This window comes from Felis catus, chromosome B3, assembly GCF_018350175.1.
Source record: "Felis catus isolate Fca126 chromosome B3, F.catus_Fca126_mat1.0, whole genome shotgun sequence".
In the NCBI taxonomy this organism is placed as follows: Eukaryota; Metazoa; Chordata; class Mammalia; order Carnivora; family Felidae; genus Felis; species Felis catus.
In genome coordinates, this window is record NC_058373.1 from 52777161 (window position 1) to 52802282 (window position 25122).

General features: G+C 41.0%; 1 protein-coding gene across 18 annotated transcripts in view; it reads right to left on the reverse strand.

Annotated features, from left to right (window-relative positions):
* GLDN (gliomedin) overlaps nucleotides 1-25122 on the reverse strand; it is a 103004-nt gene that overhangs the window by 33256 nt on the left and 44626 nt on the right. The window lies entirely within an intron of this gene.

A 25122-nucleotide genomic window follows, 5' to 3' on the forward strand; every position in this document is an offset into this window, starting at 1 on the left:
TCATTTACATGGGGAAGTTAGTTTTTCCATTGTCCTAGGGTTGTGAAATTACCTACAGGGAGCAATTTTGAGAATGTCTAGACTTTGTGGCTTTTACTGCTGGAGGGAGAAGGGTCTTGTGGTCTTCCATGAATCAGATCTCGTGACTTTTTTTTTTTAAGACTTGCTGTCTTTTGGGGCGCCTGGGTGGCGCAGTCGGTTAAGCGTCCGACTTCAGCCAGGTCACGATCTCGCGGTCCGTGAGTTCGAGCCCCGCGTCAGGCTCTGGGCTGATGGCTCAGAGCCTGGAGCCTGTTTCCGATTCTGTTTCTCCCTCTCTCTCTCTGCCCCTCCCCCGTTCATGCTCTGTCTCTCTCTGTCCCAAAAATAAATAAACGTTGAAAAAAAAAAAAAAAAAAAAAAAAGACTTGCTGTCTTTTAAGTTAACGTTCAGCCTAAAACCAAAATGGCTTTACTTTAGTCAACTTGTCGCCTGCATCTCCCTTTCCTCCTGCCTCAAATGTACAGCACATGGTATTGGCCATAGCACAGACACCTCCCTGCTCAGCTAAAAGAGAGCCAAGGGATATCCCGTTATCAAAAACAACTTTGGCCAGAGAATCTAAGGATCTTTGCTGGGCAGTATTGCTTTAGCAGCAGATTCTGCAATAATTTCTAGAATTCAGAAGTTAGCCTTTACATTTATCCCTAACCAGGGGAGTAGGGCAGTCAGAAGATCTCCTAGCCTATTCTAAATTCCAGAGGTTGCCCCCCTTAACAACAGCCTTGGAAATGAAGATGAGGCCATTACCTTTTAGGCCAATACCAGAATAAAGGAAGGGAAAATAAGGAGAAAGGGTTTCATGTTTAGTTAAAGTAAGAAGTCTTGATCTGTTCTCTTGGGTAGAAGCAGTCTATCTGGATTTCAGATACTTCTCTTCCTTGTCAATTTGATTTAAAAGTCTCAAGATTCTGTACAAGTGAAGCCTTTGTGAGCTGTGTGGTGTGCACCCATGATGTATATTGCTTCTAGCTTTGTAGCAGTGTCAGTGGTCAGGAGCACTCGGTGAGATCCCCTTTCCAGTGGGGCTTGAGGGCTGTCTTTTTCTGATGATGTTTCCAGAACACCCAATCACCAGGCTCTAACTTGTGGCCAGTTTAGATTCTCTGAACTGGATCTCAGAAGAATTTTTTTTTTAAGTTTATTTATTTATTTTGAGAGAGAGGAAAAGAGCACAAGTTGGGGGGGGGGGCAGAGAGAGAGGGAGAGAGAGAATCCCAAGCAGGCTCTACACGGAGAGCGTGGCTCAATCCCAGGAACTGGACGGTGAGATCAAGACCTAAGCCAAAACCAAGAGTCAGACATTTTTTTTTTTTTAATTTTTTTTTTTTTTCAACGTTTACTTATTTTTGGGACAGAGAGAGACAGAGCATGAACGGGGGAGGGCCAGAGAGAGAGGGAGACACAGAATTGGAAACAGGCTCCAGGCTCTGAGCCATCAGCCCAGAGCCTGACGCGGGGCTCGAACTCCCGGACCGCGAGATCGTGACCTGGCTGAAGTCGGACGCTTAACCGACTGCGCCACCCAGGCGCCCCAAGAGTCAGACATTTAACCAACTGAGCCACCCAGGCACCCCTGGGAAGGCTTCTTGAGTTTAGACATTAGACTTACAGTAGCTGGTCATACTAGCATGGGATGACAGGGGAAAGCAGAAGGTTTGTTACTGATCAAATTTTAAGAAGTCTGTAAAGTTTTTGCTAAGGCTCATATGATTTTTCCAGTGAAGTGGGTGCCTCAATCACTGGAGACCACGGAAGGTATAACCCAAGTGGGAAATGTACTTTTTAACTGTTTCTTCGCTACAGTGAGGGTATCAGTCTTGCAACAGGGGAAAGCTTTAGCTCCTCTGGAAAACACACATATAGTCACAAGAACATATTATAACCCATAGTAAGTGGTAGTTGAATGAAGTCCAGCTGCAGGTATTAAAAGGGTTCAGAGGGAGGTCTGAGGTCTCTGGGAATAAAAACAGTTTTTTTTCAGGATTATGGACCTGACAAGTCAGAGAGGGCTAGACTGTGCAATTTGATATAAGTCTCCCTATCAATGTCTATTCATAATTTGAGTCATCTTAAATGCACTTGGTTGGGGAAGGAATGAAAAAAAATTTTTAATTTTAAGTTGCAGAGAGGAACCAAGCCATCTGGGGTTTCCCATAGCCCCAACTGTTCATTTCATTTACAGCCATTGCTTACCCATCCTAGTTTCTCTGATTTAGGAGCAGACTGTCGCCATATTATTAGGACATCAAGGTGGCAAAAGTCTGGCAATGAGGGGCCATTTTTGCCGAAGCAGAAGAGACTTTATCCACATATACTATGATCTTTATAGCCTGTTGCCAGTGCCTTTGCATGAAAGCCACCCTGATCATATATTAACATTTCTTTCTAAAGATCTCCTTCCCCACAAACTCTCTACAAGTTTATTTTTTACATTTAGATTTTGTCTTACAGTTTTTCTCTTTAAATAATCAGCCCTGCTTTAGGAAATTACTTTCCTTTCCCTCAACAAAAAAATGTATTTTTTGTTACATAAAGGTGCCCCTTTATGGTGCAGTTTTTCAATAAAGCACCAAACGTGTTTACTAACAGACCCAAACTTATCTTTAGTTTCTCTGTAATAAAACAAAAGTAGATAAACCTATGTTCAGTATTTAATGTTTCATTGTTTTATCTTATTTGGAAATGATCTAGATATTCAATGAATTTAACTTAACTCATCACTTAGCTTCAGGTTACCAAAGCCTTCAGGTTACCAAAAAGATTTGGGGAAACTATTTTTAAGTACACATACCATAAAATATAATTGTTGTAAAAAAATATGTATCTATGGGGCACCTGGGTGGCTCAGTCGGTTAAGTATCCAACTTCAGCTCAGTTCATGATCTCATGGTTCATGGGTTTGAGCCCCATGTCAGGCTCTCCAGCTCAGAGCCTGGAGCCTGCCTCAGATTCTGTGTCTCCTTCTCGCTGTAACCCTCCCCCACTCATGCTCTGTCTCTCTTTCTCTCAAAACGAAATAAACATTAAAATTTTTTTTAATTTAAAAAATTAAAAAATATGTATTTATAAACTCTTATTTCACTTACATCTAAATTATTTGCTCCCAATAATTACATTTAGATTACCTATGAAAACTTTAGGAGACATCAAAGTCAGCCACTCTCCTACTAAGCTATTGTTTTTTTTTGTTGACAGATCCTGCAAGAGATAATATGAACTTAACTTGTCCAGTGAAGTCAGATAGAGTAAAAGTTTTAATTTATATTTAATGTTGATAACTCTATAGACATGTTTGTTTTAATTAAATCATCAACCTTAAGCTAGCTTTTATAGAGAATATTTTCCCAGATCATGTGAACTTAAAAAACATTTGGGGGAGCCTGGGTGGCTCAGTCAGTTAATCATCCGACTCTTGATTTCTGTGCTCTCAGTGCAGAGCCTGCTTGGGATTCTCTCTCTCTCCCTCTCTCTTTGCCCTTCCACCAGTCATGCTCTCTCTCTCTCTCTCTCATAATAAATAAACATTAAAAAATAAATAAAAATATTTTGGTTAGTTTCTATCTTTCTGAGATAACTAAATAGAGCTCTTTTACAAATTAACTTTAGCAATTCCATCTAAAGATAGAAAAATACCCCGCATTTACAACATATATATGGATGCACATGCAGACAGATGTAAAGGCCTTATAGTTATAAATATTTGTGGAGAAGATTTTTAAGATTCATATTTGTTCCTGGAATTAAATAGGCTGTGCTAGAGTTTGTGCATTTAACCATTTGTATTTTAACCATTTGTATTTTAAAAAGGCTTTGCTCGGGGCACCTGGGTGGCTCAGACAGTTAAGCGTCTGACTTCAGCTCAGGTCATGATCTCATCATGGTTCATGAGTTTGCGCCTTGAATCAGGCTCGCTGCTGTCAGCACAGAGCCTGCTCTGGATCCTCTGTCTCCCTCTCTCTGCCCCTCCCCTGCTCATGTGGAGGGTGGGGGAGAGAGAGTGCTCCCTCACTCTCTCTCTCAAAAATAAGAATAAACATTAAAAAAATTTTGCTTCTTGAAAATTTCAAAGACCACTGGATTTTAAATCCCTTTTCTGGGATGAGATTAAGTATCCTTCAGTCTCAGGTAATTGTGGACTTTGTTTATATTTCAAAGACACGATAAAATGTATACATCAAGGAACAGAGAAAGAATATAAGTTCTCCCAGGAAGGGCTTGGGTTTCCTAAAGCCAATAATCTACAAGACAAACAAGAAGAGTTTTGGATTTGGTAAAGGAATAGGTGAGTTTTTAATTGCCTCTAGAGCTAACTTTGGTTTTGTAAAAAATATATAACATTTGGATAATGGCTCTCAATTCCTCCGAGTTAAGCTATAACTTAAATGACATCATAGATTGATTCACCTATGCAACTACATTATTCTTAATTGGTTTCTTTCCTTTTGGGGACATAGTTCCAGTTTTGAATATCTCTGGCAGTACTGCATAACTCTCCTGGGTATAACACAAGGGGGTGCAAAGAGTATTGCCTTCCCCAAATCCAGAGCCTCTCTCAAACACAGCCCAAAGAAAGAAACAGCAATCTGCTTGTCCCAGTCAGGAAGAAAGCAAAACCCATTTATGTAAAACAAGACAAGCCAGGAGGCAATAAATATCCTTGGGAAAGAAGGAATCAACAAACAATGGTTTTGGATTTGGAAAGGAAGGCACGGCATATTTTATTTTCCTCTCTTGACAGGGTACTACAGACAGAGATTCAGAAGAGCTGCTTCTGGTAAGAATTTTCACCTCTCACTGACTTATGCCAATGCTTCTCAGGTTCCCTCTGCAGGCTCTGGTATCTACCAGAGTATCCCCTTGGTTGTTGCTGTTTTTTTTTGTTTGTTTGTTTTTAGAAAGAGAGCACTCAAGTAGGGGAGAGGGGCAGAGAGAGAGAGAGAGAGAGAGAGAGAGAGAGAGAGAGAGAGGGAGGGAGGGAGAGGAAGAGAGAGAATCTTAAGCAGGCTCCATGCTCAGTGCAGAGCCTGATGCAGGGCTCGATGTCACAACACTGGGATCATGATCTGAGCCAAAATCAAGAGTCAGATGCTTAATGGACTAAGCCACCCAGGTGCCTGCCCTTGGCTGTTTAAAGGAATAATGAGCAGTTTGCAAGAAAACTTCTCAGTTTTGTCATCTTTGGAAGGGGTCAATTTGGGGGCCCTCCTTTGAAGGTAGATATGAGGGTGGCTCTAAGGCCATTAATTTGGCAGCCTTTTGTTTACAGTTGCATAGTTTTTTCACGGTGGAAAAACAATTCAGACACAGGATTAGTAGAATGAGTACTTAGAGGGAATGGGAGCAGTCAGAGTCTCCATCAATAACTAAGACTTCCACTTGATAATTAAAACTGGTATCCCATTCTGTTTAATTTGGGAGACCTCACTTTCAAGTGTACCTCTTAAATGATCTTATCTAATTGGAACATTCCCTACCATGGCCATTATATTTCTAGGCTGCAATTCCTCTGAGAGTTGGTAGCAGTTTCGTAGGACCCTATCAAGTGGAGTTAACCTACATTTCTGTCTGGCCATGTCTAGCCATAATTGGGGTACAACTCACATTTCTGTTTGGCCTTATTTTGGGGCCTGCCACCTGATGGTGACTAAGCCAAGTTCTTTAGGACATAAAATAAGCTTGCATACTTTTATGACTTCCAGGACCAAATTGTAAGATATAAAATAAGCAACTGTGCTAGAAGGTAGAATACTTAACTCTTTAGAATTTAAGGATCCCATTACTAAGTCTTTATTTACACAAAACAGGACAAAACAAACATGAGCACCTGAATGCAGCAGCAGGAACCAAAGGATTTCTCCATCGATTGGCCAAGAGAAGACCGTGTATGCCACCAGCAATTCCCATTGTGGACTAAACCAGCAAACCCCAGTAAATGGGGACTGTGGACTGGACCAGAACTGGGAAGGGACTCCAAATTGGCACTGTGGACTGAACCAAGAGCTAAGGACTGGTGATCTGTTAGAGCCTCCTGTCAGTCTACCCTGACCGGATAACCCTAGACTAGAAAGCCAGTTAGATCAGGAGCTCTAACGCAAAAAAAGCAGAGCTCAAACCAGGAGGGACTCACCAGCAGCCCTCAGAAATGGCAAGAAAGACAGTGAACTCAAAGGGCTTACAGGGTACCAGGACTGTGTTTCTGGTTGTCCCCAAAATGCCATCAGAAGTCAGCTTTATATCCTACTGCTGCCACCAAATCTGTAAAAAAACAAAATTCAACTGAGTAAATTTGAAGATCTAATTGGCTTTAGTAAATGATTCATGAACCAGGAGCATCCCATCTAGCAAGCACAGGGGAGCTCTGTTGAGCTAAACAAAAGAAATAAATTCAGAGAGAGGGCATTTAAAAAAAGAAGAATTTATTAGCACGGAATGCAATGTGTAGGCAAGGTTGCCCTCCTAAGGGGAGCAGAAGGGGTCTATCAGTAAATTTCCTAGTATTGGCCAAGAAATTCCATGTTGATTGGCTAAAGGTTACATTCCTTGGAGGGGGTGGTGGGTTGAAAGTGCTGTTAGGTTAAGTGTTCAGTCTCGGTTTGCTGACGTGGCCTAAGTGATGCCATTTTGGGGCCTGCAGTTTTCTTTTTAACAGAAGGGTATCCTGGACAAGAATGTTCATGGAAACATCGTGATGGCAAAAGCACTGGAACAACCTAAATGTTCATCAGTAAGGCAGTTGTTAAACAGATGAAAACAAATGAGGTAAAATGATATACACTCATCTGATAGAGGGCCTTAGCGTACTTCTAAGCAAGGTGCATTTGCAGCCACAACAGACAATACAACTTTCTGGTTAAAAAGGGATATTTAGGGGTGCCTGGATGGCTCAGCTGGTTAAGCATTCGACTTTGGCTCAGGTCATGATCTCATGGTTTGTAAGGGTTCAAGCCCCACACCAGGCTTACTGTCATCAGCGTGGAGCCTGCTTCAGATCCTCTGTTTCCCTTCTCTCTCTGCTTCTTCCCTGCTCATGCTTTCTCTCTCTCTCTCAAAGTAAATAAATAAACATTTTTTTTAAAAAGGATATCTTAGACATGTCTGGAGAAGCACAAAAAAAAGTTGGGAGTGTCATGAGATTCTTTTTTCTCCTGGTGACTGAGATCAAGGCAATAAGAAAGATTTTCACTTCATAGTATATACAGTTTTAAAAGATACTTCTTTAAAAGATTGTCACTTTGTTAGGTTTTTAGTAATTTAGAGGGAGAGATGTGAGCATGCAAACATTATGTGAACTCAAAAGATGGATCTAATGGCCCAGCTTTCCCTGGAACCCAAATATCATGCCTTCACAATTACTCCCATCACTTGGAATAACTCAGACAGACCCCTGTTGCTTCTAGACAAATGACCATAGAATGAACTAGAACAGTTGTCTAGTCCAGTGATTTTCAAAGTGTTCATTAGTCATAAGATTTTTCTTTTTCCCACATAAATTGCCAAACCCCCAAATATAAAACAAACAAAAATGGAGCTACTCTGGGTGAACTAGGGTGATGTTGGCCTTATTTATCTGTAAAATGAGAGGTTTGGACTAGACATGATTTCAAACTCTGCTCCAACCAGAGGATGGGGGAGAGGAGGTAGGGAGGGACACCCAGAGACCTAGAGTCAGAGGGAAGAGAGGGAAGAGAAAGCTGAGGACCAGAGAGAACAAGTGGAGTATCTGGCCCAGTTTCACTCAGCTGGCTTCCAGAGCTGAGTGCTATTTTCTCCCACAACTACCTTTTCATACTGCTGAGCCTTTGCAAAAGGAACTGTCTCAATTCCACTCAAAATGCAAATTTTTGCTTTCGTTTAGTTTTAATATGAATAGGGCATTAGATTTTCACTAGTTGAAGATACATCAATCTTAAGAAATCTTTTCTGTGCAAAAGTGAAAGGTTTAATGAAAAGTATGTCTTGTCAGCACAAGTATTGCTAAATGCAGCAAGTCCCCACTGTTCATCTGAACACAAAACTGTGTGGTGGTTGGCTGGCTACCCTCTTGACCTACCTTCCTCACACCTTCTACTCTCAGGACTGATTCATGAAAAAGAGAGCAAACCTGCCCATCCACACCAGTTTGTTCTGGTTTGAGCACTGCGTAAACAATGTGTGCTGCTGAGGCTTCTCTGTAGCTCCCCCAGTACAGGCTCTAGTTTGCTAGCTAAAACACTGTTCAAATTCCAAGTTACCTTTCAGATCTGACCTATTCTGTAACTTAAATTCCATTTTTCTTAGACAAATGAACACTCGTTATGACTCTCTGCAATTATGCAAATTGCTGTTATTATGCACATACAAATGATCCTTCAGAAACAGCTCCTGAGAGCTGATAATCAGCCTACCATTGACTGTAGAGATAGGGCTGTGAATGTAGTGGTCCAGCTGCTGGAGCTAGACCACAGGTGTTGGAGGAATCCCTCATGCAGGCCAAAGCTGGGGTAAGTCACCCGGGACTCAGCCCTGTGAAAGACGAGAATTCACACTGGGGCCAAGACATGGTATGACAATCTGCAATTCCCAATGGGAAGATGGACTTTGCCTTTTATGGGGGTGAAATTCTTGAGTATGACCTTGTTCCTGCAGGCCTGCAGGAGGATCAGTCAAAGGTCCAGGCATTTGTCAGCTCAGATGATCACTCAGGTGAGTGATCCTGTCAGTTTATCCTGACTGGAATCCTGAGGGTCCATAAAACCCTGCCCAGGTCTTACCCCAAAGACCTCCGTTCCCACTGACTGTTCCCAGTTTGAGCCCAGCAGCATTACCATATGGCTGATTGTTGGCACCCTTTTTCATGTGTTGCTCTGGCTTCTCAACCAGATGGTTCTTATTGGTAGGGACTGTTTCATCCTTTTTCTGTATGCCCCATTCACTCCTTAGTTCTCTTTCCCAGCATTAGAATGGCATTAGGCACAAAGTAAGTACTCGATAAACACTTCATAATTGGTTACTCAATTAGGAGGAGAATATACTCCTCAAACAATTATATTATTCTTTTCCAACCAGCAGTAACATTGTTTTATGAGAAATGAACATCTAGCATGTGGTTACCTATCTCTCTTTGTGACTGCTTGTTTAAGATAACTTTATTTTGGAAGACATGCCACTAATGCCTAGAAACAGGAGCATGGAGCTGCCAGGATTATCCTAGACATAATCCCTGAGACATCACTGTCCCCTTCCTGTCCGTATCAACATCACTACAAAACCAGAAATAATAGATATTCCCCCTGGTATGCAGGGGAATAACCTAGACCTTTAATGCTGTCTTGAGTAGAGGCACCTGCATGAGCTCTGCACCCAGCTGGTTAGGGCTGGGTCAGCTAGGCAGAGATGGGGATGCTGACATGAAAAGGAGTCTCAAACATCAATGAAAATCCAATGCCATGGGGAACCATGCCATTCACCAACAACTCTTGCTTTACCAAGTGGATTAGGATGGGTATGGAGGCCAGTCTGCCCTCCAAGGAGCAGTGGTTGGACTACTTCTCCCTCAGGCATTTATTTTGCAGAGCTATAGAACTGCTGGAGACAGTACAGCTTCCTGCCACCTTCCTTCTTACCCTGCCTTAGTCACTGCCCGGATTCTAACAAAATGCTAAACAAATAATTAAAGAGTGTTGGTTCAGAGTCCACCCACAAGCCTTGGCCAGCCCTCTGGCACACAGTCACAGAAGCAGCTGGGGTTGGGCTCAGGACTCACTGACAATCCCAGTTGGAAGAGATGGTTCCAGCAAACATCCTCATCCAGTGTCTCCAGCAAAATTGCTTTCAGCTGGGATCAGGGCCTCAGGACATTTATTAACACTGAGAACATATGAAAATGTGCAGTGCAAGTCCCTGAAGGAGCATTTCCTCCCCCAAGTGTGCTTCAAGGCCTTCTTCAGGCTCTGACCTCAGGTCAAACAGTGGTGGCAGATATCTGTTGTTTCTTGTTGACTGCACAGGACTTAGTACAAGTGCCCCAGACCCTTGACAAAATAGGACTCATGACAATACTTACCCTAGGAAGCATCTGGGAGGAGTAATAAAGTCATGATAAAAACAACTTTATATGTTTGTATTGGTATTTTATAAAGATACCATTTCATGATTTGAACATAAACGGGCTGGTTCTGATTTTTGAAAAATCATTAATTCATACTATTTAATAAAAGTATTTGACTAAAGTCTAGTTGCTATCTTTAAAATGGAAAACAGAGTAGGATTTATAGAAATAGCCAGACATAAATTGATAAGCTCCCTAACCCATTAAACAGAAGTTGCTATTGGTCATTATGACCCCCTTCTTAAGCCTTTCCCTTCTCCCACCAGGTGCCTCTCAGGCACCAACAAGCCCCAGGTTCTCAGTCTTGTCCTGTGGGCAGTTCAAGCAGCTGCATCTCAGGAATGGCCAGACCTTTTGGTTTTCCTTATGTTGATAGGCTGGGTCAGAGTTTTTGGCAGTAAGGAGCCCTCCTCTCATGAATGGGCTTACCCAACTGCAGAACCAGAAACTTGGGCCACTCTCTCAGAAACACATTCTCCCAGTATCTCCTGTGCTCACATCTTTCTTCCATCAGGTGCAAACACAGTCAATGTGACATTGAATCTATCTGAGACAATTCTCCCCCAAACCCCAAAATTCAAAAGAAAGAAAGAAAAAGTAGCATTTTAAGTCAAGTTACTAATCTCAAATCCTTGCCCTTACTTTAAGAAGTTGTTTTGTAGTGAATTGCCTATTTTCAAATCCAGCAATCTATTAACTAATTCTGGCTAATTGTTTCTTAAGGGAGAAAGAAAGGTTCCTTTTATCTCTGTATAGTTAAAACACATGCAAATGTGTTGGAACAGTTTTCAAATGAAATTATATGTAACTATGAGTAAATAGAGGTGATGATTTGATCTTAAGATCTTAAGATAGGGAAGAACATTCTAAGCATAAAAGAAAAAGAAGAACCCATAAATGAAAGGCTTTACAGATTTTACTACCTGAAATGAAAAATGTTCAACTCCCAAAAGGTGTGGTGTAAAGAACACAGGCTTTAGAGTCAGATCCAACTCCATCTGATCTGAATTCCATTTTTTTCACTCACCAGCTTTGTGATCTTAAGCACGATGTTTAACCTCTGTAAACCTCAGTGACCTGTCAGCCATGTGGAAGTTACCCAAGGCTGTGTGTTTTCTACTCCTCGATATAAAGAGTGCCTAATTGAGCTATAAGCACCCCCCAATAAGGTAAAATCACAATGTCTAGCATCCAAGAGCAAATTACCAGACCTGCAAAGAAGCAGGAAAACACAACCCATAATGAGGAAAAAAAATCAATCAAGTGAAACTCACGCAGAAATGATACAAATGAATGCATTAGTAGGCAAAGACAATGAAACATTTATTTTAACTGTATTCCAAATGTTCAAGAAACTAAAGCAAGATTGAACATGTTAAATAGAAACACAAAAAATATAAAAAAACACCTAATTCAAACTTTTAGCAATGAAAATTACAATGTCTAGATGGAAAGTACACTGAATGGGACTAAAATCAGATTAGACATTGCTGAAGAAAGATTGGTGAATGTGAAGACACAGCAATAGCAACTAACCAAAATGGAACACACAGAGAAAAAAGACATAAAAAGTGAAGAGATCATCAGTGAGCTGTAGGACAGCTCCAAGTAGCCCAACACATATGTAATTAGAGTCCCTGACTGGCAGGCGTAGAGAAGGGGTCAGAAAAATATTGAAGAAATAATAGCAGAAAACCTTCCAAGATTTCAAGAAAACTATAAATCTGTATCTCCAACAAGCTCAACAAAACCCAAGCACAGGAACCATGAAGAAAATGACACTAGGGCATATCATAATAAAACTGCTTAAACATGTATTAAAGGGAAAATCTTAGGGGTAGCCGGGGGTGGGGGGGAGACACAATCCATACAGGGGAACAAAGACAAGGATAACAACAGTCTTCTTCTTGGAAACAAAGCAAGTAAGAAGATGGTGGGATAACATCTTTAAATTCTGTATTCACAGTTTCTGTATTCAAAATAATTTTCAACAACAAAGGCAAAGACTTTCAGATATTTTTATGTCAACCCATATCATGCTTGAGTTAAAACAAAGCACCTGCTGTTCAAGTCCCTTCTTGCCTCCACCCAGTACTTGCCTTGTGAAGTCCTGTCCATCCTTCTAGCCTTGGCTCAAATGCTGCCTCTTTCTTGACACCTTTCTTGATTGCCCACTGGATTTTCATCTTATTTCTCTTAGAATCCTATTATCCTTTGCTTTGTGTCACAAGTTTTTGAGGATTTGTCTTTTTCTTCCCACTAGCCAATAAATTTGTTGGGGATTCCTTTCCTATTCTTCCTCATCATCCACAGTGTGCACCCACACTGCCCAGAACAGGCACTTAGCATTTGTTACATTAACTTACATATTACTTAGTTGCTAAAAGATTTCTTTTGAATTTATTTCTAAAATATTTCTGAATGATTAGAAGTACCTATTTATTTATCAGCAAACACTTGATAAGCTGGGCTCTGTGCTTATAAAGGTAAGACAAAATCTTTGGGCACAAAAGGCTCACAATACAGTTAATTGGTTTAATCTAGTTATTTGTAAAAGAGGTTTTTTTTAATGTTTTTATTTATTTTTGAGAGACAGAGCATAAGTGGTGTAGGAGCAGAGCGAGAGGAGGACAGAGAATCTGAAAGAGGCTCCAGGCTCTGAGCTGTCAGCACAGAGCCCGATATGGGGCTTGAACTCATTAATTGTGAGATCATGACCTGAGCCGAAGTAGGACACTCAACCAACTGAGCCACCCAGGCGCCCCGAGTTGTTATTTTTTTTCCCAACAGTCTGAGTTTAATAAGGAGTGGATAGATTCTTGGTTAGAGCCTGCCAGTGTCCAGGTAATAAATATGCTCATACTCAGCACTTCTGCTATTTTCTGGGGACACTTCCAACTGGGACCCCTTCCCAGACTCTGGTATGCATCTCCCTCTTGGACCTCTTCACTTGAACATCTCAAGGAAATCTCAATGTTAACATGCCCCATACTGAACTCCTGATATTCCTATTACAGTTATAGTTCTGCCATCTCAGTTAAAGGCAATTCCATTGGCTTGGCCAATAACCTTGAAGTCATTTAATATCTATTTTCCTCCTCACACTTATATTCAGATTGTGAGCAAACGCCATCAGCTCGACCATCAGATTTATCTAGGTACTGTCCACTTCTTATCATTTCTGCTGCCAGCACCCTGGTCTAAGCCACTATCTTATTTCATCTAGATTATCACAATAGGTATCTAAAAGGCCTTCCTGGGGCGCCTGGGTGGCGCAGTTGGTTAAGCGTCCGACTTCAGCCAGGTCACGATCTCGCGGTCCTGGAGTTCGAGCCCCGCATCAGGCTCTGGGCTGATGGCTCGGAGCCTGGAGCCTGTTTCCGATTCTGTGTCTCCCTCTCTCTCTGCCCCTCCCCCGTTCATGCTCTGTCTCTCTCTGTCCCAAAAATAAATAAAAAACGTTGAAAAAAAAAAATTTAAAAGGCCTTCCTGCTTCCACTGCCAACCCTGCCCCATACAGAATCTAGTGTCATCACAGGGATTCACTGAAAAGGAAGGTCAGATCATGTCACTCCTCTGCCTGAAAACCTCCAAACACTCCCGATAAACGTCAGTGTCCTTACAACAGCTTACAAAGCAATATGCGAACTGTTATCTGGCCCCCTCAATTATCTTTCTGACCTCCTTTCTGACCGGCTTCTCCCTCCCACTCACTCCGCTCCAGTTGCCTTTTTTGTGGCCTTTGCACTTGCTGTTCCCTCTGCCTGAATGGCCCTTCCCCAGATATTTACATGGCTCATTTCCCCCTTCTTCAAGTGTTTGCTCAAACATCACCTTCTCAGTGAAGCCTTCCCTACTCACATGACTGGTAATCGCATCTTCCTGTTTCCCCCTCTTTAATCCTCACCCCTACTTTATCATTTTCCATAGCACTTATCACCCCTAATACTGTATGTATTTTGTACTTTGGTTTTTGCCTGCCCTTCCCTTCCAGAACATAAAGTCCAAGAGGACGGGGATTTGTATGCTTCATTCATACTGTCTCTCATGCACCCACAATAGTGCCTGGGACATAGTAGTTGCTCAGTAACCACATATTGAATGAATGAATCTCTGACAGGTGGAGCAGGCCTCTAAGTCTTACCAATACCATCTCCTATTTGGTGGCTAGCATGAATTCTGAGTAAAGAATTTAAAAAATGCTCTAGGACCCACCTTCAAAACTCTTAGCAGGACAAGAAACCAGATTCAGAAACTGACAGATACCTCACTTTAGATTTGCACTTGTTGAGTTGTGGATGAATTCTTCAGTGAAGAGGTATTCATCAACTACCTCACTAGAGGCACAGCGAAGAATGGTGAGATGTATTTAAGGAGACAAGGTGCCTAAAGGTGACAAATTGGAGACCAAAACTGTACACAGAGTTTTAGTTTGTGTGATACAGACAAGTAAGTGCAGAAGGAGTTAGGAAAGAAAGAGATGAGTGTTTTGAAGTGAGCTGAGAATCACTTGTCTCCTCCTGGTCTCTAATGGAGTTTTCTGAAGCATGAATGTTGCTGGAATAATCTTTCACCAACTGTTAATAACAATATTTTGTGCTCACATTGTTCCCTTCAACAAGCATCTTCAGGTAATTTCTGATTTTTATCTAAGCATTCTTATCCTTACCTTATAGTCAGAAAAGTATACATAAACCATAGCAAGTAACTTGTCCAGTGTTGGGAAATGGACAAAGAATTAAACCATTATCTCAAAACTCTGCCCTGTGGCATTCTTTGTACATAGCAAAAACATTTGTGAAGATGTTTTGTCAACCTACTCTTTGCTCAGCCCCCTCCTCCCTCCTCCTTGTTTCAGGGAATAGCTGTAAGTGGTTACTCCAGAAAACATTTGGAGAAGGTCCTTAGGGGTGAGATGCTCACCCAAAAAAATAATTATTGATGCATTTAGCATCAGAACACTTGCTGATTGGGACCACTGGTCTGAAAAACATGCTGTTCTGGGGCACCTGGGTGGCTCAGTTGGGTGAGCATCTGACTTCGGCTCAGGTCATGATCTTGCATTTCACAAGTTTGAGCCCTGCGTTGGGCTGTGCTGACAGCTCAGAGCCTGGAACCTACTTTGGATTCCATGTCCCCCTCTCTCTCTGCCTCCTCCAGCTCATACTCTCTCAATAATAAATAAAACATTAAAAAAATTTTTTTTGAAAAACATGCTGTTCTTATGAGGTTCAAAAAGATTTGGTCAATGAAGGAATGAATGAGTTCACATTGGACATGAATAAAGATATTTGTAAATTATGCTTCATATAATTAAATTCCCTAAATATCCTATGTATATATACATATATATACATATATATATACATATATATGTGTGTGTATATATATATATATATACACGTATATATATATATATATACACGTATATATATATATATTTTATATACACGTATATATATATATATATATACACGTATATATATATATATTTATATATATATTTTTTTTTTTTTTGGATCCAGTAACCAGAAAAACAACTATCTGGGAAACAGCATTCTTTCTAGAGATCTGTGTGTTCCCCTAATCACCTGAGATTCCAAACTTTTGAGTCATCCTAGAATCTGCCCTTTCTCTGGCAAATTCTGTTGATTCAATCTGTATTGTTTTTATTACAAGGTGTCAAAATTCCCTGAAGCACAGAAAGGAAGTATTTGAGAAATACTGAAATATCAGTAATAATAAGCTAACAGGTTTATTAACTTGTATACACCATGCTAAAGAGTTTACATGAATTATTGAATTGAATACTTATGTGACACCTAAGATAGACACTGCTATCATTGCCTTCTTAAGGATGAGAGAACTGAGGCACAGAGAGGTTGAGTGAGCTGTCAAAGGTCACACACCTCAAAGGGAGTCAGGAGTAAACACAGTATGATTCTAGCACTCAATCTAAAGGTTTTGGGTGTGCCTATTACTTTTCAGACTTGTGAAGACCTCTCTCTCACAGAGAAGACAAGAGTTCTTAGAAGCAGGATGTTCTCCTTTCTCTGAATACTCTTTTCTTCCTCAGTTTTCCTTCCCTTCCCCCCCAACCTTTTCATCTCATATTCAGTCTCAAAATACATTCAGCATCCTCACTTCTAAATTAACTTGCTTCAGTGTTTCCTCAATCCTGCCAGTGATGCCACCATCCTTCTCAGTATTGGATGGATCTAGACTAAATGGTTCCTTTCTCTTTATTATATCCAATTAGTTACCAGTTCAATTCATTCTTCTGTCTTGGTATTTGTAGGACATATATCTTCTTCTCCATTTCTGATGCCACCACCTTAGCCAGACATGAATCATTTCTTGCCTGGACTAAGGCAATAACTTCCTAATTTTCTTCTTGCCTCTGGTCTCTTTCCTGCCTTTCCTGCATTGCACTACCAGACCAGTGCTACAGAATGACTTTCTTCATGACTCCTTCCTGATAAAGGGTCTACAATGCTCCCAATTGCCCATCAGATTCAGACTCAACTTCTCAAAAGTGTAAATTCAAGGAATTCCACCCCCTCCCCCCCCAGCCCAAACTCCCCAATGCAGCAAGACCTCCTTGGTTCCTTGCTCTTCCAGCCTGGTACCATTTTCATTCCAGTCCCTTGAGCTTGGCTTAAGTTATTATCTGCCCTTGGAGTGATTTGACCTCCTTGCCTGCCCAAATCTTACCAGCCCTATATTGCTCACTTCACATTCTGTTTCCTCCATGATAACTTCCTTCATCACCTTAGTGAGAATTGATTTCTCTCTTCTTGACTGCCCCAATGCTAATCACACAGCTCACTGTAAAGGATTTTTGTCTAAAGGTCTCCCTGTTCAGAGGGATTAATTCTAAGGTCCTCAAGTTTTGCCTAGAGGCATATTCCACCCTCAAGTAAAAATGATTCCAGACTCCAATACTCACACATTAGGTTACTGAAAAACCAGGGAATAATTTGGAGTAGCAGTTCATCATTTAACTTGGATATAGTTGTCCACAATTTTTTCCCAAGTACTTCACAGTTTTTACATACAGCTCAGGCAGGGTCTCCAAAGTTTCCAGCACTTTGCTAAGTACAGGAAACTTTCTGAATGGCAGAGGAAAGGGTTACTCTATTGCATTCAGAACAAACTCCACAAATTGCATCTTGAATGATATTTAGTTGGCCTTGTTGTTTTAACTCTACCCTTAAGTGAAGAAAATTGTGTCTTGAACTTCAGTTAAACTAGAAGTAAATTATATCTACTTAAAATATAGAGCTGTTAAAACCCAAAGAGCTACATAAAAGCAACTGATGGGCTGAAAAATGCTCCCTTTGTAGCAGAATCACAACCTAAAAGCTTCAGCTTATTTCACACAACATGACCTTTAGTCTGTAGATAAAATGCATGTAAATTAAGCTTGAATGTCAACTAGATTTGGCCAAGGATTTCTTTTTCAGAGGCAAGGGGGTAAGTTTGAGGAATGCAGAGAAAAAAAATTTTTTTTCTCAAATAAGTATGTTTTATCAGATATAAAACCTGTTCTGATAGTTCCTACATAGTTAATCATATCCTGGAGAACATGAGACCCCTAAGAAGTAAACTGTTCTTCTTTCTTAGAAGTTGTTTTGCTCTACCTTTTACTGTCATTTTCTCAATTTTCCAAATGAAAGCATCCAAAGCACTTTTTAGGACTGTGACCAACAGTAACCAGTAGAAGTTATAATCAGCTAAGCCAATTAGAAAGGGTGTCAAGATGACTTCCTCTTCATGGTTGTCAAACCTTGTCATCAGTGGCCATGCAGAAGGGGTGAGGGCCCAGGAAATCCTGACCTGCTCAAGAAGCCCTGTCAGCATATTAAGCTCACTCTGTTTTATTTTCACAAGATGATTTAGGTTGGTATGATGTCAATCTAGGTGTCAAGAGGCCAAATATTATCCCAAAGCAGCAGCTGACAGAAGTACCTATGGATAGACAACTTGGCATTCTGAAGGAATTGGTGATAAAGAATAAACCCAGAAATAAGATGCTGAGAGCATGGGGCAAGAAGGGCTAATGATAAAGTAATAATGAAAAATCTTCACAACAGTAACAATGAATAGCTATTGGGAACCTGGCTATACCAGGCGCTATACTTTATCTACATCATTTCCCTTAAATCTCCTAAGAACAAGATAAGGTGCATGCTATTATCTCAGTCTTACAGATGAGCAAACTGAAGTTTGGAGAAGTTAATGTGAGGAATAGGCCCACTGACCCGATCAAAGGAGGGGCACAGAGACTCGGAGCACAGTGAAGTGAGACTTTAATCAACATTCTTGTAAGAGCAGGTGCCTGATGGACAGGCACACTTGGGGCAGTTACAGCAGACAATTTATCTCCTAGCATGCAAGTCCCTCCCCTGGTTCCTCATCGGCTGAGTACTACAGAAGTTAGAGCCTTACCTAGAAGTCACCTATGCCCATGTAAGGCAAAAAGTAGTCTGATTGGAACAAATGTACATTCCCTCAGGTGACACTTTCATTCTCTCCTCCCTTTGCTCTTTGGCTCATGCTCATTGCAAAGTCCATGCAAATAAGCCCATAAAAATAAGCCCACAAAACAGAGAGGGGAAGAAGAACCAAGAAGTAAAGTGCCTAAAGGTTTGGGACTCCATTGTTGCAGCATCGGCGGGGGGGGGGGGGGGAGGGGGGGCGGGGGGGATGGGGGCGGAAAGAGGGTTCATACATTTTTTCCAATAGGTTGTAAACCTACCATTAACTAGACAGCACAGCTTTTATTTGGTTATTTCTGAAAATGAATCATCTCCTTTACTTCTCACATTAAAAGACTTGCCCAAGGTGGCCCAGCTACAAGGCTGTGGGCCCAGAATGTGAATCTGTCTGACTCCCGGGGCCACACTGCTCACCACTACAACATACTCAGGGAAGCATGAGGGAGAGAGAATTTGGCTGGGAACCTGAAAGTGCGGAAGGAATCCCAGGTTACTCAAGTTAGGGTGGGCACACAGTGGCCAAAGGTGTAAGGAGTACCATGTGATGGTGAGTCTGGACTAGCCATAGAAAGATCCTGGGATGAGAGCAATGGCAAAGATAAATAATCTCTTAGCAATGGAAGACTCCTACTCTAAGAAGTTGTTCTGGAACTCACCCAGAAAGGTCCCTCTTCTCAAGCATCTCTCAGCCTGTGGTCTATTGGGCCACTAAATGACGGGCTGGTTTGGGGGCTCTGCTGTCTCTCCAGAGTGGAGTGGTACTATTCCAGGGGGGCATGTGCCTTTGAGTTCCAAAGGAAAACAATTCATTTTATCTCTGGCATAGAGGCAATAAAGGTTGAAGGAAAGGCAGGAAACAGAGAGAGTGGGCAATATATTAGGCCCCAGAAGTTCCATCCTGTTCAGGCTATAGCCTGCTATAGCTTAGCAGGCTTGTAACTGCTGCCCTCACCTCTAACACTTTGGCTAGTAAGAGACTAAGAGCTTTTGAATAGCTCCAGGATCTGGGAGTGGTTCCAAATGGCTTAATGCCATTCACATGGTCAACACAACTGCCCTGTTCTCGGTGGGTCTAGATGCTCAGTCTTGGCCGACTTGGTTTTTACATATGTCCTTAGAGAATCGCGACAATTATGTATCTGCATTGAGTGTTTTATTTGCATGTGTGCAAAATGTGTTTTGACAAAGAAAGTGTCCGAAGGATGTAACTAAGGAGCTAGCTCTCACTTGTCTTCCTCAACATGCCATCATGAGTCAAGTTTACGGGTGTGTTTGCAGTACCAACTATGAGCATAGTTGTATTCCAACAAAACATTATTTATGACTAATGAAATTTGAATTTTACATAATGTTTGTGTCATGTAATATCATTATTCTTTTGATTTTTTTCCCCTAACCATTTATACATGTAAAAATCTTACTTTGTGGGCTGTACAAAATCAAGTGACAAACTTGATTTGGTTACAGGGCATAGTTTGTTGATCCCTAGTCTAAATCCTCAGTTTGTTTTTGTTTTGAAGTTTATTTATTTATTTTCAGAGAGACAGAGAGAGTACGAGTAGAGGAGGGGCAAAGAGGGAGAGAGAGAGAGAATCTGAAGCAGGATCTGCACTGTCAGCACAGAGCTCCATGAGGGGACTTGTGAACTCATGAACTGTGAGATCATGACCTGAGCCCAAGTCAAGAGTTAGAAGCTTAACCGACTGAGCCAGCCAGGCGCCCCTAAATCCTCAGCTTTTATATCACCTGGAAGTGATTCACTCCAAGAAGTAGGAAAGGGAGGTAAACCCTGGCACAGCCAAGTTAGGGCCTTCAAGGAAATATAGCATCCAATCAAACAAGAGCTCTGAGTGTAGGTAATATGATGTCCCCCTATAAACAAGATAATGTATAGATCCATAAAAGCGTACCTCATTACAGTCATCACAAAAAGCTCTGATTGTCATAATAATGCATTACATAGCTTAACACCGCTGGCATCTCCTCCTTGAGAACTATCCTCCAAACTGGAGCACATGCTTTTGAAAAGCCACAGTGACGGGAAATCTCCATCCACTGAAGGTGGAGTTGATTTTTAGAAAGCCAAAAAACAAAACAAAACCCAAACCAAACCAAACACACAAAGAAACCCATCTCCACTCAACCAACAATAACAGTGGCAGAGTTACCGCTATCCTTGCAGAACCAGGGTAGGAAATGAGTGGGGGAGGGGATGTGGTGGAGCGAAATAAAGCCATTTTTGTTTAAAACCACTCATGATTATAAGAAGAGACTGCTCAGAACTAAGCTCGGTAGTCCCAGCACGGCCCTTAACAATGTGAGTGTTGTTTGGCCAACGCACTCAGCCAGTTAAAAATATTTTTTTGGAATTTTTGTCAATATTTCAAAGCCAAGAGATTTCAAATAAAGAGTCAGATTTTTAAACTTCTCTTCAAAAAAAAAATCAACAATCTTGCTCTTGTACAGCAACAATCATTGAGAGCCTCCCTTTAGACACAGTGCATGAACTTCAGGCTGGCAAAGTCTCTGCCACACCCTATTGTCCCCCAGTCCAGGGTCAGCGGCCATGTAGCCTTGTGGTTATGGCCTTTTTACTCACAATTAGAGTAACACAATAATACGGTTCAAATGTCAAAATAATACACAAAGCTATACAGTGAAAGTCTCATTCCCATTTTATCCCCACTCTCCCTAAGTAAGTACTTTTGTTAGTATCTTCACTTATTTTTCTGCTTCTTCCTTATACAAGGTAATACAATATATATTTTTCTCTGCCTTGATTTCTTCACTTAAAATATATCCCAAGGACTGTTCCAATAATTGCACATAGAGAATTTCCTCATTCTCATTTTACAGCTACCTATTCCAGTGGGTGCATAGGTTAGTTTATTTAACTAGTTCCGTACTGACGGGCACAGGTTGTTAATAAAAATATTTTGCTTTTACAAATATTCCACACTGCATATGGGCATATATCATTTCATAGGATATGAATATATCCTGAATATATAAAAAAATATATATTTTTTGTATATTCAGGATAAATTCCCACAAGTGATATTTCTGGGTCACAGGGTAAACGTATTTGTAATGTTTTTAGGTATTGCCAAATTGCCTTCCATATGGGTTATACTAATTTGCAGTCCAAACAGCAATGCAAAAGCATGTCTATTTCTCTTCAGCTTCCCCAAGAGAATGTGTGGTCAGACGTTTGTAGTTTTGTCATTCTGACAGGTGAAAATTATGTTTCAGGACAGGTGTAATTTGTATTTTTAAGCTTAGACATCTTTTCTTACATGTTTACTTAGAAACATTTGTATTTCTTTTTCTGAGAACTGTGTTCCATTTTCCTATTGGATTCCTATGTTTGCTGATTTTCTTATTAAATTCTTGTGGTTTTTTTTCCTTATTAACTTATAGGAATGCTATATATATTCAGAAGATTAGCCTTATATCTATAGTTGAGCTGCAAATTTTTTTTTCCAGTTTGTCATTTATCTTTTACGTTTGTTTACGGGGTGCATGTGCTTGTTTTTGTTGTTGTGTGTGCTTTTTAAATGCAGTTATATTTGTTTACTATTTGCTTCTGGCTTTCTAGTTGTTTAAAAGAAAGATTTTCCCCATTCTAACATTAAAAATGAATTTACCCTTCTTTTCCTCTAGTAATTTTAGAGTTTCATTTTTTAAAAATGTAAATCTTCAACCATTTAGAGCTTCTTAGGGTGTTCATTGTGAGAAATAAAACCCTTTTCCTACTGGGGGCATGACCCTAGATTTTGGACAGGATGATGAAGCTACCAGAACACCAGTAAGTGTAAGACCTAGAGAATGGGATGAGAGAGCAGCCGATGGGGAAAGTGAGATGGGGGGCAGTGTGAAGTGGGGCGGGGACTAAACAGAGGCCGTATTTCCTGCATGAGTTCCTGGCAGATGGGTTCCCAATGCTGGTCTAGCTCAGTGGTACCCAGGCCCTTATGACTTTTCTCCAAAGTACCCAGTTGTTTTTAAGGATTTAATGCGTTTGGCTGTGCCAAACTAACTGTTCTTAAGTAATGATTAGTTATGTTGCCCTTCCAACAACCAGTTTCTGGGCAGAATGTGCTAAGCAGGATTACCATGCTGAGCTGATATATACTCTCAGCCAAAAGCACAGAATTTGAAGTGCCAGTTAGCTTGAGGAGGCTCATCTTGGATAAATGAGCCTTTTTGAAATGCTGACATTAATCTGCCTACCACTTATTTTTTTGTTCCTAGATCTCTAAGGACATGGAACCTCAGTGGAGTGGGGTGGCAGGGCGGAGGGGAACCTCTGCTCTCATCCTCATTCAAAACCTCCTGGTGCTGTATAAAAGGGTGGGGGAAGGTATAGATTTCAACCATAACATGTGTGCACAGTGACCTCCATGATGTATAAACAGTTCTCTTAGCAACTTAACTTTTTTTTTTAATAGTTTTTAATGTTTATTTTTGAGAGAGAGAGAGACAGAGCACGAGCAGGTGAAGGGCAGAGAGAGAAGACACAGATTCCTAAGCAGGCTCCAGGGCTTTGAGCTGTCAGTACAGAGCCTGACATGGGGCTTGAACTTATGAACCGTGAGATCACGACCTGAGCTGAAGTCAGATGCTTACCAACTGAGCCACCCAGGCGCCTTTCTTAGCAACTTTTCTACTAGAGGTGCTTGTGAAAGTGCTTTTTAAAACACCATTTCCTCATGTGAATAATTCTCTGTTCTGAGAAAGGCAGAGAGTAAAAATGAGAAAAATTTGCAAAGATGAATGATAAGAATATGGCTAGAATAAAGTAAAGGGCTTCAGCAATAAAATTGGTTCCTCTGCTTGAAGCAGAGACCTCAAAAGAGACCTGGTGGAAGTGAGATGCTTAATGCTGCTCACTGTCATCAGGAAGGTATGCCAATGTCCGGGCACCCCAGGCTGCACCTCTAACAATTCAGAATCTCTGGTCGTGGGATCCAGGCATCAGTCATGCTTAAATCTCCCTACGTGATTTCAATGTGCAACCATCACTCTAGAACCGTGGTATTCAAAGTGTGGTCCTCAAACCAGCAGCTTTGATATCAGCGGAAGCTTATGAGAACTGCAGAATCTCAAGCCTGAAATTAGACCTTCTGAGTCAGAATCTGCATTTGAAAAAGATCATCAGGATATTCATGTGCATATTAAAGTAGAGAAGTGGTGTGGGCATCTGAGTGGCTCTTGATTTCAGCTCAGGTCTTGATCTCAAGGTTTGGTAGTGAGATGGAGCCCTGGCCCCTGGGCTCAGTGCTGAGAGCACACAGCCTGCTTGTGATTCTCTCTCTCCCTCTTTCTCTGCCCCTCTCCTGCTCACTTATTTGTGCACGTGCAAGCATTTTCTCTCTTTCTCTCTCTCTCTCTCAAAATAAATAAGTAAACACTAAAAAAATAAAAAATAAAGTAGAGAAGCAGTGATCTAAAGCAGCTTTCTCAAAGTGGCCCCTGGACCCCTGTATCAAACTCACAAGGGGGTGGGAAGGTGGGGGAATGGGAATCAGAGGACTTCTTAAGGAAGACAATTCTGGGGATGATAATTTTATAAGTATGAGGGTGCGACCCTGGAATCTGCATTTTCGTGTGCTTCCAGGTTGACCCCTAGACTACTGCTTGAGAACTACTCCCAACCAGAAAGCCAGCAATATGACAGTTGCTTCCTCCAGACCTGCATGGAAATTCCTTCAATGACACTATAAGCTCAAAGCATACCCATTACACGTGGTGGGTGAGTTGGTGATAATCTATGAATGCTTCTCAGCCTGACAAATGTGATGTTTCTGCCCTCTGACCTATAACAGAGAAGGTGGTAGTAGTTAAATCTGGCTTTCAGGCTAACACAGAAATGGATCTCTCCATCCCGTTGGGTTAGTGACTGAACAGGCTGCAATACAGAAGCTTCTAGATTTAAAATGTAAAATGTTGATGCTCAGATGCATCCTTCTTGAAGGGTTTCAAAAAAACCCTCAAAATACATGGTAGGGAACCAACAGAAAGAGTAAATTCCCCAAAGTGTGTCTATGTCTTCTTCATTTTAGAGAGGTCTTTTAAAAAATTTGCTTGGATCCAGATAGTTAAATGATGACATAGGTTTAAAAAAAGAAGACGACGAAGAAGAAGCCAGGAACGGAAACATTTGGTCTCTCTCAAAAGATGTATTGCAGTGTGTAATACTTCCATGTTGTAGTTGCAAAAGCATGTCTGCTCATATAAGATATTTAAAAGTTTCTATGATAACAGAAGCTTTAAGTGAGTTTATCTTCAAATACCTAGGATTCTGAAGTATGGCTCACTCTTGGGACGACAGAACTGAAATCTTTGTAATTATAAAATGAAACAAGACTCCTGTGGTTGTAAAGGATAATGAAATGGAATGGGGAACTGCAATGTGATCTGAATGTAATTGTTAGATAATTATTGAGTTGAAAACAGCAAAAGCAAAAAAACTTGAAACTGGAAAAAAA